Consider the following 14913-nt stretch of genomic DNA (forward strand, 5'->3'; position numbering starts at 1 on the left):
TTGATGGGAAATGCAGGGCATACAGTTTATTGACTGCTCTTTTGGCTTTAAACATCTTCTTCACACTTCTTTCCATTTTATTTTCTTTGGTACCAAAAATCATGTATTATTGGAATATTGCCAAATAAATCTCTGTCACTTTTTTCCAAATATCTGGTGTTATAATTTTCTACAACTGCACAATGTCAAGCCAATTAAGGAGTGTGTCAAAACAATCCACCAAAAGAAAGATAAAAAGCCCAGAGAAATAATATTTTTACAAAATGTGCCTGAGATATTCCCCATTTAAATGTTCTCACTGGTCCATCTATAATTTTGCATTGAGATGTAATTACTTCCTAATCGCTTTAGACACTAGCAGTACTCCAACCCTAAACCACCCTGGATCTCACACACAAAAAAACACAAAATGCAGACAGACAAACACAATACACCTTTAAAAGTGTGTGGTGCTGTCATGAGAGCCTTGGGAGCATGTAGGGTTAACTGCCTTGGTCTTGGACATAACAACAAATGTTTCACCTTGCCAGTTCATGGACTGAATATACACCGATCAGCCATAACATTACGACCCCCTGCCTAATATTGTGTAGGTCCCTCTTTTACCACCAAAACAGCCCTGACCCGTCGAGGCATGGACTCCACTAGACCTCTGAAGGTGTGCTGTGGTATCTGGCACCAAGATGTTAGCAGCATATCGTGTAAGTTGCAAGGTGGGGCCTCCATGGATTGGACTTGTTTGTCTAGCACATCCCACAGATGCTCGATTGGATTGAGATGTGGGGAATTTGGAGGCCAGGTCAACACCTTGAACTCATTGTTGTGTTCCTCAAACCATTCCTGAACCATTTTTGCTTTGTGGCAGGGCGCATTATCCTACTGAAAGAGGCCAATGCCATCAGGGAATATCATTGCCATGAAAGGGTGCACATGATCTGCAACAATGCTCAGGTCGGTGGTACATGTCATAGTAACATCCACATGAATGACAGGCCCAAGGTTTCCCAGCAGAACATTGCCCAAAGCATCACATATGCGGCTACGCAGCCCCATATGCAACAAACTGCGATGCACTGTGTGTTCTGACACCTTTCTATCAGTACCAACATTAGCTTTATCTGCAATTTGAGCTACAGTAGCTCATCTGTTGGATCGGACCACCCTGTTGCTGGTTCACCGCTTTTCTTTCCTTGGACCAGTTTTGATAGGTACTGACCACTGCAGACTGGGAACACCCCACAAGGCCTGAAGTTCTGGAGATGATCTGACCCAGTTGTCCAGCCATCACAATTTAGCTAGTAAAAGTTGCTCAGATCCTTACGCTTGCAAGTTTTTCCTGCTTCTAACACATCAACTTTGAGGACAGAATGTTTGCTTTGCTGCCTAATATATCCCACCCACTGACAGGTGCCATGATAACGAGATTATCAGTGTTATTCACTTCACCTGTCAGTGGTCATAATGTTATGGCTGATCAGTGTATCAGTGTTATTCACTTCACCTGTCAGTGGTCATAATGTTATGGCTGATGGGTGTATCAGTGTTATTCACTTCACCTGTCAGTGGTCATAATGTTATGGCTGATGGGTGTATCAGTGTTATTCACTTCACCTATCAGTGGTCATAATGTTATGGCTGATCGGTGTATATGTCATGTTATGGTTACTGTTCAGGTGCTCTAACCGCAAATGCTACCTATACTACAAAAATAACATTAACCTAAATGTGCTAAGTCTCTGTGTTGAAGAAAAGGATAACTAGTCTCACAAACTTACATTTCTTAGCTTTTTGCCAGAGGTCATAAAAGTGCTCTTCTAATATGCTTTAAGCACTGTTGGGACCTTAAAACATTGATTGTTATTGTTTTTATTACAAAAGTGTGATGGAAAAACTAAAACCTATGAATTCCTAACTCCGTTACAGACTTATTTATCTAATTGTCAGCAGTAGGCCTACAATAATTCAATGTAGGATAGGTCTGCTTGCTGAAAGACCAATGCATCCTTCTTGATCATTTTCAACACAGTTTCTACACAGGGTGGTGTATGACTGGTACAATTACAGTATACACATTTCTCCAGGTACCATTACACCACTGCATTCAGCCCAGTCAAAGCACTTCTCTGTCCTGAGACTAAAAAGTTAAGATAGCAGTCCCTGCTGATTTTTTGAAAATCGTAGGCTGCTTGACCACCCTAGGCCAGACAAAAAGCCAGACAAAACCCTTTTCAACAGTATCTAAAATAACATACATCAATTGTATGCCAAATCTGTAATCCAGTGGTTATCAAACCCAGCTGTTCTATATAACTGAAACATTTCAGAGCTAGCACACCTGATTTAACATGTCATGTAATAATCTAGCCCTTGATGAGCGAATCAGGTGTGCTAGTTCAGGTACATAACAACATTATTGTAACATCTTGGGGGCTCTAAGAGTTTTGAGAACCACTGCTGCAGTCTGCAAGTGAAAATTTAATTTTGAAGGATATATGTATCTATACCCATGCCACATCCGTTTTACCCTTCTCATTACAAGTGCCTCTCCACCTTGTCAAACCTGGGATATTTCTGGAAAATATAAGCATTTGTTTCAAATAAAGTCAGTGAGATGTGACAGAATTGCATTTATCTTTTCAAAAGCCAAACAGACACAAAACCTAATAACGCTCTACGATACGGTAAGTAAGTACAGCCCCAGACTGATGAAAAATGGAAATGCCTCTGTTTGTTCAGAGGTCGGCTTTGGCTTTTGACATTTTCTAGCATAAAGCCACTTTAAGCCTATTAATGTGAGGGACATATGAAATGAAAACTTAAGAAGAGGAAAAGGTTTTTTGAAAGTCGCATAACATTTTATTTTATTTTTAATATAGAGTGCCCTCCAGTAGTGTTGTTCTCCTTAGTAAAGATGCAGTCTATGAGCTTTATCTTTCACTCAAAATGCAACCCTGTTTCCAAAAAAGGTGGGAAGAAAAGATCTTTCCACTCTGTGAAAGATTGCGCAGGCAAATAGTGCAACAATTTAAGAAAATCATGTTTCTCAACATAAAATTGCAAAGTGTTTGGGGATCTCATCACCTACGGTACGTAATATCATTATAAGATTCAGAGAATCCAGAGAAATCTCTGTAAGCAAGGGACAAGGCCGAAAACCAATATTGGATGGCCGTGATCCTCGGGCCCTCTGCATTAAAAACAGATGCGATTCTGTAGTGGACATGACTGTATGGACTCAGGAACACTTCCAAAAAACATTATCTGTGAACACAGTATGTCGCTGCATCCACAAATGCAAGTTAAAACTCTACCATGCAAAGAAGAAACAAGATCCAGAACCACCGTCACCTTCTCTGGGGCCGAGCTCATTTAAGATGGACTGAGGCAAAGTGGAAAACTGTCCTGTGGTCTGACAAATCAAAATTTGTAATTATTTTTGGGAATCATGGACGCTGCATCCTCTGGACTAAAGAGGAGAGGGAACATCTGTCTTGTTAGGACTTGAATTTGTGTGTAGGCACTATTAATGCTGAACAATATATACAGGTTTTGGAGCAACATATGCGGCCAAGCATAGAATCAAGCAAGAATGGGAAAACTTTTCACTTTCAAAACTATTGCATTTGGTCTTCTCAGTTCCCAAACACAGAGTATTGTTGAAGAATGTTGAAGAAAAGGTGATGCAACATAGTGGTAAATATGGCCCTGTTGCCACTTTTTTGAAACATGTTGCTGACATCAAATTCAAAATCAGCATGTATTTTTCCAATTTCTTTTTCTTCAACATTTTGATATGTTGTCTTTGTACTATTTTCAATTAAATATAGGGATAAATGATCATTGCATTCTGTTTTTATTTGCATTTTTACACAGCCTCACGGTTGTATCAGCATAATATATTCTTCAAAACAAATTATCACGGCCACATGAAGACCTTGCCTTTGGGCCTCACCCTCCAGTCCACAGGATAGAGCAGAGGAAATGCAATGTCCTGCTGCTAGGAAAGAACTTTGTAGATTTGGTCTGAAGTATAATTTCCTATGATATGTTTCTCTTGAAATAGATATGTGTGAAGCCTTGGTGATGCTTAATTTGTCTTAATAGTGCCCAAAGTGTCCAATGAAGGAGCAGAGTTTAACTTCCACACTGGAACGGATTGTGCCAACAGGATGTGTGTGTTGAGTTAGAGTGAAAAAATTGACCACACACAGCATCAACAGGAAACCTTTTTATGAAACCCACCAGATCTGTGACTCCCACCCCCTCAGGGAATCCAGTGAATTGGAACAGTGAGGGTGGTTTTCCATTTGGTTCTACAACTCTACCAGTGTGCAGGAATTGAGCTCAAGTGTGTGCACCGGTTCTCCAAAGGCGTGATGGTGGCACCGTAGGTGGTGAGGTGCCGTTTCAGATTCAAGTTGGTTTTGGAGTATTTGGAGGGGTTTGAAAAAGTAAAATAAGCACTAAAAATGCAAACAACAACCGCTTAGGAAAGTACAAAAATGTGGATGTTTTTGAAGAAAAACAGTAAATGTGATTACTTAATCCAGCTTGTCAAATGAAAGTCCAATTTAAATTTGTATTTTATTAGTTGTTTTTATTTATAGCTACAGAGTACTGTGCAAAGAGCATATTGAAAAACAATCTATCTAAAGCCAGTAACCTGATCTTACGTATTCTCCTGAGGTCAGTAGGTGTATAATGCATACTTTTACATGGCTACTACAGTATATGTATATTCTCAGACACTCCCATTCTACAACTAGTTTTTCTATTGAATCATTCATTCCAGAGATGGGAGGCAGTCGAAGTTGCTGATAAATCTCACAATGCCTAATTTACTGTACAGTACCTGTTTATAGGGACAAATGCTTGCAATTCTAAAGGGAAAACATAGCGCCATTTTAAAACACTGTGGTGCCTGCACACCCACTGCAGTATAATAGTCGGGGCAAACACCTTTTCCGGAAAAGGAATGAGTCAGCTAGGAGAAGATGCCCGCAGGGTCATCTTGGTGGTGGGCACCTGTACCTCCATGCCACCCGGATGATTCCACCTCTTCCAAAGATTTATTTTTCCCCCCAGTCCCTTGGCCAGTATTTGCTCTAACCGTTAAAATATATATACCTTTTTATTAAAGGAAATCTATTTAATATACTCCGGAAATTCTGGGCAGGTACTTTACACCTGGAAGCACCTTTCATGACTCCCAGAAGAATATTCTAGGAAGGAAGGTATCAATGTTTTTGTACACAGGTCCTATTCTGTCTGTCAGAAACCACTGCTGCAATTCAGGTGATTGACCCTATATCAAACGTCCAGCATGGTGTGGTTAGTGTTGTGTTTAGGGGATGCTTTGCTGAACAGACATGGAAGACTTCACCATCATTAATAATCATAAATAAATGAACAATCCTTTTTGCTCTGTGTCAATCCATTCGCAGTGAGCTGAATCTGATGTGAACTTGGATCATGCAGCAAAACTGTAATCCCTGCCACCCAAGTCTATCTCAGAATAGCTGAACAGCAATAAATTTAGGGCCGGTTTCACAGACACAGATTAAGCCAACTGTAGCCTAGGACTACAAAATCCAGTTCAATTGAAAACTTCACTGAACTTGTTTTTTTTTGTCCTAGACTGGGTCTAGTCTATAGCCAGATCTAAACGTTTATGAGCTATTGTTAAAGGATCTGAAATTAGCAGTTCATTCTCAAAAACCTACAAATGTCCCTGAATAAAAACACTTCTTTATTGAAGATTGGGTGAGTAGAGAGACTGCTCAACAATTACAGGAAGTGTTTGGTAGCAGTTATTACCAGGTAATTGAGTGTACAGGGGCAAAATGATTTTCACAGGGCGGTATTTGGGTGTTACATAATGTTTTCATTAAATAAATGATATTTTGCTAAATGTATCCTCAATGTGGAAGCTGTGTGAATTCACATTCAAACTAATCCAGTGAGATAAAGTTAGTTTTATACTGGACATTGCGGTTCTCTGTCTATAAATAAATGAAAAATGTATGTTTCCCCTGAATCTGTATTGTGAAAATAAGCTTCTAGTAAGTTTGACTTTCACTTGACCATCTTACAAGGGCTGTAAAAACTAAATATTTTTTAATTTAATTAAGATATTTCATATATTGATTCCCTACACTTTCATATAATGCTTCCCTACATTATTTAATGCTTTTGTTCTCAGTTTTTCTCAGAAATCAAGTGAAATGTGTACAAATGATGAAATGACAGCGGATTTTTGCTTGGCCCATTCCAACCTGGGTTCAGATGTAGACTTAACATATGATATGTAAACTCCATTGGGCATTATGTGACATTACATTAGAATAAGCTAAAATGATGATATTTTATGTCTGCAAAAACATTGTTGACAGGCTTCACATTTCATATTGACATGGATTGAGGAGCGGGAGGGTTGAATTTTTCCACTTGAATTTCGATTCCAATCTACTGAGGCCAATAGAAATGAATGACATTCTGCACAATGGAACAGTTATGTGAATGTCCACCAGATATGTCAAATTTTGCGTTCCAACTGAGATCATTGTCAATGGAGCTGTCCAGAATGGTACATTTGTGTTGCAGGCACATGCGTTCAAGATTTTCAATTAGTGCACTGCTTTGCCTTGAGATGGTACTAAGGGAAGATCCTAAAAGACACAATAAGCTAGATAAAAAAACTGTTTGTCAGTTGAGCTAGTGGGATACATTTTACCTACTCAGAACAAAAACAAATAGTCAAGCCAGATAACTAGCCAACTACAAAGCAAACAACTCTCCTTGCTATCTTAGATAAGGAATTGCCAGTACCCGGCTTTCATGTTCTAGTGAATTATTTCACATTGACTAATTTACTAGCGTGGAGGTCCATGGAGTTCACTTTAAGAGGTTAATTGAACAAGGAACCAAGACAGCTAACATTTTCTTCTCCATGCTGCTCCATGTTATTAGTGGTTAACATGAACAAGGCTTTACACGCCGGGTTGCCTTGCCATCAGCATTGTGTTTATGTGACATCTGACTGTTGCTCCAGCAGTCAGACGTCAGCCATCCAAAATCAAACCTCGACCATTCTTGAGCTTGGACTCTGCCACTGGAGGAACCAATCCCATGGCGGATGGCAATGCCTGATGTCAATGGTTATTGTGTACCCGGTGCCTTTATGCTTAAATGAGGACATGTGGATGATCTATGTCTGTCTATATTATTAATCAAAGTATGATAAAAGGTAAAATCTAGAGAAGTAATTAAATACATCTTACAGTGCACTTGGACACATCATCAGTGATGTAACCTGTGACCATCGGGTGTTTCGGGTCTTAAAACAATCACACACACTCACCCCCGCGACCCGGCCAGGGTTGATCGAGCCCTAGCCTGTGTCCAAGTAGCCTGTGTAACCCACGGATCACCCCCTCTTGATCCGTAGCCATCTGGATGCCCTCTCTGTCCCATCTGTGGTGTTTTTGATGGCTTTTCCACTGTGCAAACCTGTGATGCCAAGGAGCCTGAGGGGTCTGAAGAACGATTGGCCGTCAAAACCTCTGCAGCCCACTTCAACAGGGATACACTGCACCCACCAAACCTGCTTCCGGCACTTGTCAGCCAGGTCCTCTTCCTCTCATAGGCCTCCTTCATCCGATCTTCCCAGGGAACAGTCAGCTCCAGCAGGACCACTTGTCTTGATGTTTCAGACAAGTTTTAGAGATAAGTTTAATTCAAAAGATAATTTGAATGCACAAAGAAACAAATGCAAAACTATGTATTGGTGCTAGCTCTGAAATACTTCCCATATATCTCAGTGGAACATTCTGTTGCTGAACCATTACAACTTCAGGTGAAAGCTTTCCATATTTCAAAGAGGTACTGAAAATAAGTATGTTTCTTGCAAGTGACCATAAGGATTTGTTATTTGTCTACAAATATTTTACTGCCCTGGCAGGCTGTCTTTAGGGCAGTACAAGTCATTTTATTATTAACCGTCAGATCTGTTAGTGACATTTGTAATGAATGGGATCTGTAAATATCAATCTTAGCACCATCATTGTCTTGTCAGCCATCTCCTACTAGGAGGAGAATTGTTCTGGACAGATGCATTCTGTCATATTCTCATCAGGGAGTAACTAATTAACTGGGAGACATTTTCACACCTGATATTCCTGTCTTGTCCTGGAGCTCGAATGAGAAAAGGTGTGGGAGATCGAGCTTGTAGTCACGCAGTCATCTGCAAATTCAAGGTCATGTCAGGTGAGTGACGGCTGACAGAAATCTAGAAACATCACAGTTAGGTTAGTATTATCCTCTCCATTGTCATACACAGATTAGACGAGAAACCACCACACGGTATGAAATCTTCTCTCCAGCAGATGGGGATGTGTTACTGTGAAAATGTAGCCCATCTGTTTAGATGACTGCTAGGCCTACTCAGTGGTATTTTTCCATTCTAGAACCTATTTAAAGGTGTTTTCAGTGTCACTTCAAGGCCAGACAACATTTGGACAGTCAGTCAGTTCCCTGAACACTCACTGCATCACAGGACACCTTGGACTTCGCGTGCAACCAAGAATCCATTCCCTCTGTGTTTCTTAAAACAGTGGCTATAGCAGGTGATGTATGTACTGTACATACCAGACTTAGGGCTGGGACGGTCGTGGAATTTTGCATGGTGGTTTCTAGCCAGCCAAATGACAGCTGTTACAGTAATAAGAATGAACACTTTTGGCCCTCTCTTCTTGAATCTGTTGCTAGAAAAAACAACAATGGATCAGTCATAGAGATCTGTTGTAATTTCCAATTCAGCCAGGAGAAATAAAGTTTAATCATGTATAACTCATGCTACAGCAGATATAGACTCTGCATGAATGCCAGGCCATTAGTCAGCTGTTCGTTACAGGCCCACGCATTCTCACCCCAAACTTGAAATAGCATTTTCTAGTGGGGACATCTGGTCTTCTGGTCTTTATATGGTTATACTGTAATTGTGCCAACCCCAGATTATTGCTAAACACACTACCTAATGGGTTTCTGTATTTGTATTCATTTGTATTATTATAATTTGTTTGTAATGCCAGTTATTGGTAGGTAATGCTTTGTGGGCTAGCACAAAAGCATTTTGGTGAAGCTTTTACACCTGTTGATTTGAAAATAAAGCAACCTGGAAATGAACAGCACCTCTCACGCAGTATGCAGTGCTATCCATAAGTATTATGATAGAAAAATCAGCATTGCAATTTTTTTTCTGTACAATCAAGACATATACAGACATATACTATACAAGTGAAAGATGAATATGAGGAAGAAGCACAGAATTGTTTTCTATCCATTTCAACACTTTTTAAACCATTTGTAAACTTGTTTTGAGGAATTCCTGACTTCAGTCTCTTCTTCAACCAATGACGTTGCTGTCCCAATACCTATATGGAAGGCATGTATATGATCTCTTCTGATTGGGGGAGTTTAGCAAGCCTAAGACCGGTGGTAACAATAACATCTGTGGAAAGGCTCAATGAGCCTTAATCTGGTTCCCCATAACTTCCATCCAAATTCGTAGAAGGTCTGGTAGATCAATCAAACCTGACCTTCATCAGTCATTAATACAGAAATTCACATAATAGGCTTGATTTAATTGGCTTAGTCCACCAATTAATTGTCTCCCACAGCCCAATCACCAATTGCTATGTTGTAAATTTTCTGTGTAAAATCTGAGAATACAGTGCAGCAAAGCTGTCTCTATAGAGACATACTGTACTGACTCGGGCAGAAGGTTGTTATTTCTTCAACCAATCCATTGTGTTCAAACGGTTATACTTTGGTACTTTGCTATCCAATTTGAAGGAACATTGTATTTGGTCTTGTATGTTATTAATTGGTTAGCTTATCTTCTATAGTTGGTTTAAGCTAGACTGGATATCATAAACGAGTGTGGGTTTCAATTGTCAAACACCACTCCATTTGGAAATACCGCTCCATTTGGAGCCACGCCTTGCAGTATTTTCATTAGCAAAACAATGAATCAATTGACCCATCCTTTGTAAGGTCACTACCATAGAATGATAAGGTCACTCCCATTAAGGTCAACTTTAGATGGTCGTTTTGACAGGCTCATATGAGTTGTGTGCAATAGCCTGGGGAAAAGTGTAGCATAGGTAAAGTCAATGCAGACAGAAAAACTGTAATTGGAAAAGGATTCCCTATTGTGACAAATACTCTTTGTGACAGTTCCTCTGCCAGTAGTTCAACAGTTTAATGTCCCATCAAAATGACATTTAATTGATCGGTGTCTTCGATAGGACACACAGGCTTATTGTTTAATATCATCCATAGAAAATAACTTTTTAGTTCAGTCAGAGGATCATTTAGCTTTTCTGACACCACTTTTGTGTCTAATAGCCCAGTTGCCAACAGACTGCAGCCTTTTTAACACAATATACTGTAACCTCTCGACCCTAGTCGCAGACACAAGACCTACAGCTTGGTGGATTTCACTAGCTTCGTAAAGTCTGCCACAAAAAACTTATTGGAAGGTACTGTTCAGCTGTACTCTTCAGATCAGTCTTTCCCAGCACTGAAAAAGATCACCATTGTCAAAGATTCACCAATTTAATGAGCTTGTCAGGAATTAATGTAGTTAACATAGTTGGCTGGCATGGGAATTGCTCTTGGTTTTACACGTGGATGTATTCTTTGAAAAGTGGTAGATTATGCATTCCCATCTGTACTTTTAGTACACACATTATCACTGAAGTATATACTCTCTGTACCCAGGTATTGTAACAGGTATCTAGCAGCTTTTCCAACCTTTCACAGTAGGTCTTCAGCATGTCATAACTGTATATGTCTTACTCCTTATCTTAGATCTTATTAGTGCAAAGCATCAGAAATCTACTATCACAGACTACAAATGTGTCCATTCTCAACCACACCTTGAGGAAGAAACCTGGAGAGGTCACATCCGACGTGGCTTGAATCCTCGTCTCTGACACCGTTCTTGTTGCTGGCATTCCCATTTCACCTCTGTCGCCCTACTCCGTAACTACTGAGGATCCCACGCCTCAACCTCTCAAATAAAAGACGGCTTGTTCTATTAAAGCTGCTGCACCTGAGACGTTTTAATAACCATTTAGATATCCCCATTAGCTCAGTCATGCTCCGTAGAGATGTGGAGGGCACCATCGAAGGCAGTCACCTATTGTCGACTTGGACTGCACCGAGGGTGTGTCCTTTCACCAGCTCTGTTTCAGTCTTTGTCTATGTCGTTGGATGTCCGCCATGTATAGTCAAGAGCTGGAGAGTTTCATGTTGTCGAACTGCCTTTGCCAATAACAGCTAGATGGCACTTACTGTAGATCTTTGACGGGAGGAGGTTGTGACCCTGGCAGTTTATTAGAGACATCAAAAGAGATGCGTTATGGGTAATATCGCTGCCCTGGGGGGGTCAGAGGAAATGGAGCTACTCTCCTGCGTCATCAAGTTTGCATGCTGTTAGATGGAAGAGTAAGATTGTCTATTTGTGGGACATTGTTTGAATTTCATACTGGAAATGCACAAGGCATAATTCTTTTCAGAAATTCTCAGAGAAAGGTTAATAGTGGGTCATGGATTCTCAGCATTTATCGTTCACTCTCACAGACACAATAGCATCAACCTAGTAAAAGCCACAATAACATCAACCTACAAAAAGCCACAATAACACCAACCTAGTAAAAGACACAATAACACCAATCTAGTAAAAGACACAATAACACCAACCTAGTAAAAGACACAATAACACCAACCTAATAAAAGACACAATAACACCAACCTAGTAAAAGACACAATAACACCAACCTAGTAAAAGACACAATAACACCAACCTAGAAAAAGACACAATAACACCAACCTAGTAAAAGACTCCTACTAAAAGTGGCACTATGACGCCAAGGACTTTGGGGTTATATTGTAATGTTTTCTATACATTGTTCCTTAATGAAAATCCACAGAGGTGAATATAAATGCACTAATGGTAACAAAACATTACCAAATTAGAGTGGAAAAACATTGTTACAGCTCATACACTTTTTGACAAAGTATAATAAAGTGACTTTTAAATTACTTTGTTAATTTATGGTGTATACAGTACTAACAGATGCAGAGAAAAATGCTTTCATACATCATTTAGAATGAATCAGAACTGTATCTCTAAACTGCTACGTGCTAAACTGCCTGGCTTCCTCTCGCCCCCATTTAACTGCTGATTATGCTCATTTGCTCATTGCTCATTGTAGATAATAGTTACTCTGTTGCCTCATATTCATCAATGACACCTCATGCCTAATTTATTTTATTTTCCTTGATGTACTTAATCATCCCTAAAATTTCAATAACTTTTAAATGTACACTACCGTTCAAAAGTTTGGGGTCGCTTAGAAATGACCTTCTTCTCCATGAAAACAAAATATTGCAAAATGAATAGGAAATATAGTCATTGACAAGATTAGAAATAATGATTTTTAATTAAAATAATAACTGTATCCTTGCTTATGTCAAATAATCATCCATTTGCAGCGATTGCAGACTGCAGACCTTCTGTGTTTTAGTTGTCAATTTGTTGCGTTAATCTGAAATGATTTCATCCCATGCTCCCTGAAGTTCATCCTACAAGTTGGATTGACTCGATGGGCACTTTATAAGGTCAAACTGCTCCCACAACAGCTCAATTGGGTTGAGATCCGATGACTCTGCAGACAACTCCATTATAGACAGAATACCAGCTGACTTCTTCCCTAAATAGTTCTTCCATAGTTTGGAGCTGTGCTTTGGGTCGTTGTTGTAGGAGAAACGGGAAAACATGGCGTCGCATAATGGAGTGATAACCTTCATTTTCTAAATCCCTTTAACCCTGTACAAATCTCCCACTTTACCACCCCCAGAACATCGCATTGCCCCCACCATGCTTGGCAGATGGCGTCAAGCACTACTCAAGCAACTTTTCATTTGGTTTTCTGACAAATGTTGTGATCCGAACACGTCAAACTTAGATTTGTCTGTCTATAACATCTTTTTCCAATCTTCTTCTGTGTCTGTGTCAGTGTCCTTTTGTCCATCTTAATCTTTTCTTTTTGTTGGCCTGGTCTGAGATACTCAACTAATCTAAAGGACAGGTTTATAGCTTATTTAATCAGGACAACCATTTTCAGCAGTGCTAACATAATTACAAAATGATCAATTAGCCTTTTAAAATGATAAACTTGGATTTGCAAACTCAAAGTTCCATTGGAACCCAGGAGTGATGGTTGCTGATAATGGGCCTCTGTACGCCTGTGTAGATATTCCCCAAAAAATCTGCTGTTTCCAGCTACAATTAACAATGTCCACACTGTTTGTCTGTTCAATTTGATGTTATTTTAATAGACAAAAAAATAGCTTTTGTTCAGCTAATTTATGAGTGACCCCCAAACTTTTGAACTTGTACTATTAATGCAATAAATAAAAATAAAAAACGATCTGCAGCATTTGGCAATACACTGTGTGTTATAGTTAGCAGCACAAAAATTTCATGAATATTTGAAGGAGTTATTCTTGCCCACAGTCATTCTGAAGCACTGGCCAGATGGAGGGATCTCCGATGGACCAACGTGATGGAGGGTTAGGATTCAGTATGGCCAGTGTTTTCTTTTTGGTTACCTTGTGGAACAGGCTGCTCAGCTGTGCCTGTGCCCGACCAGTTCGTTTGCTGCCTGTGTTTGCTAGTTAGACAGTTTCTGCTGCTTGCGCTCATGATTACCTACTGTCATGTGGAACGTGAGGATGCTCTCCACAAGACTGCTGTAGGGGAAAACCAAAAGGGCATAAGGACAGAAGATACAGCTTTGTAAGATTATATACTTTTAACACTGTCAAAGATTACCATGCAGACTTAAAGCCAATACTTCTAATTAATCACAGTATTATAAATACCTGGTCATTTTGGTAAATAGTAAAATAAATGCTGTCTGTGTGTTATATCTGAGGCTTTAGATTAGAGGACATGTGGTACACCCCATGGACAGCGTCTTCTTCTGGGATTAGATCGGTAATGCTAGCTGTATCAGCTCAGTGCCGACGACCTGACTGCCACCTGTCTGTCCCAAACCAAAGAAGTGTTTTTCTCTCCTTATCCAATGGATCAGAAGATCCCTGTTCCCTGGGAGGGAAGTGGATCAGTCAGCCAGGGAGGATTACAAGAGAGCGGAGGGCACTATGGCAGAATTATTACAGGTGGGGGGCGAATGGTGAACTCAGGAAATGTCCTCAACATATACATGAACATTTGTGAGCAACGGTAACCCATCGGATATTGTTGTTCAATTAGAACTTGTATGTCTCCCACTATTACTGTACCCACTTAATACTAATACTACCGTCAGAACTAGCTACTATTTAATATATGTCACTCAGCAGATACTTCCATGCGTATATGATCCCTATGAGAACTGAACCCATGACTTCTGCCTGTCCTGGGCCATTCTACATCATGTTACAGGGACCATTCTTGTGGAGAGTTGCTATTTTCCTATCTTGTACGTACTAATAACATGTTTAGAGGTATGGGCTGCAGTGCTGCCTACAGTTCTAGACTCATTACAGATGAAGCATTAACTTGTGGAAGACAGGATGCTTTACTAGTCCAGCCATACAGTCGGAACAGGGGACTCAGTCAGAGAACAACCACTAAAGGTTATAGTGGTGCTGTTGAGCCAAAAGGGTCCCCGACAAACGATGTCATGTATAGTATGGACATGTATGTGCCCCATGTATAGTCAAAACCACTCGCTTTCAAGCTTGGAATATTATGGCTAACTGAGGTATGATAGTGATTCTGTTAAGACATTGTGTGCAAATAAACAACACATTATACATCCTTCCCTAAATGGGTTT

Source organism: Esox lucius, chromosome 15 (assembly GCF_011004845.1).
Source record: "Esox lucius isolate fEsoLuc1 chromosome 15, fEsoLuc1.pri, whole genome shotgun sequence".
Taxonomy (NCBI): domain Eukaryota; kingdom Metazoa; phylum Chordata; class Actinopteri; order Esociformes; family Esocidae; genus Esox; species Esox lucius.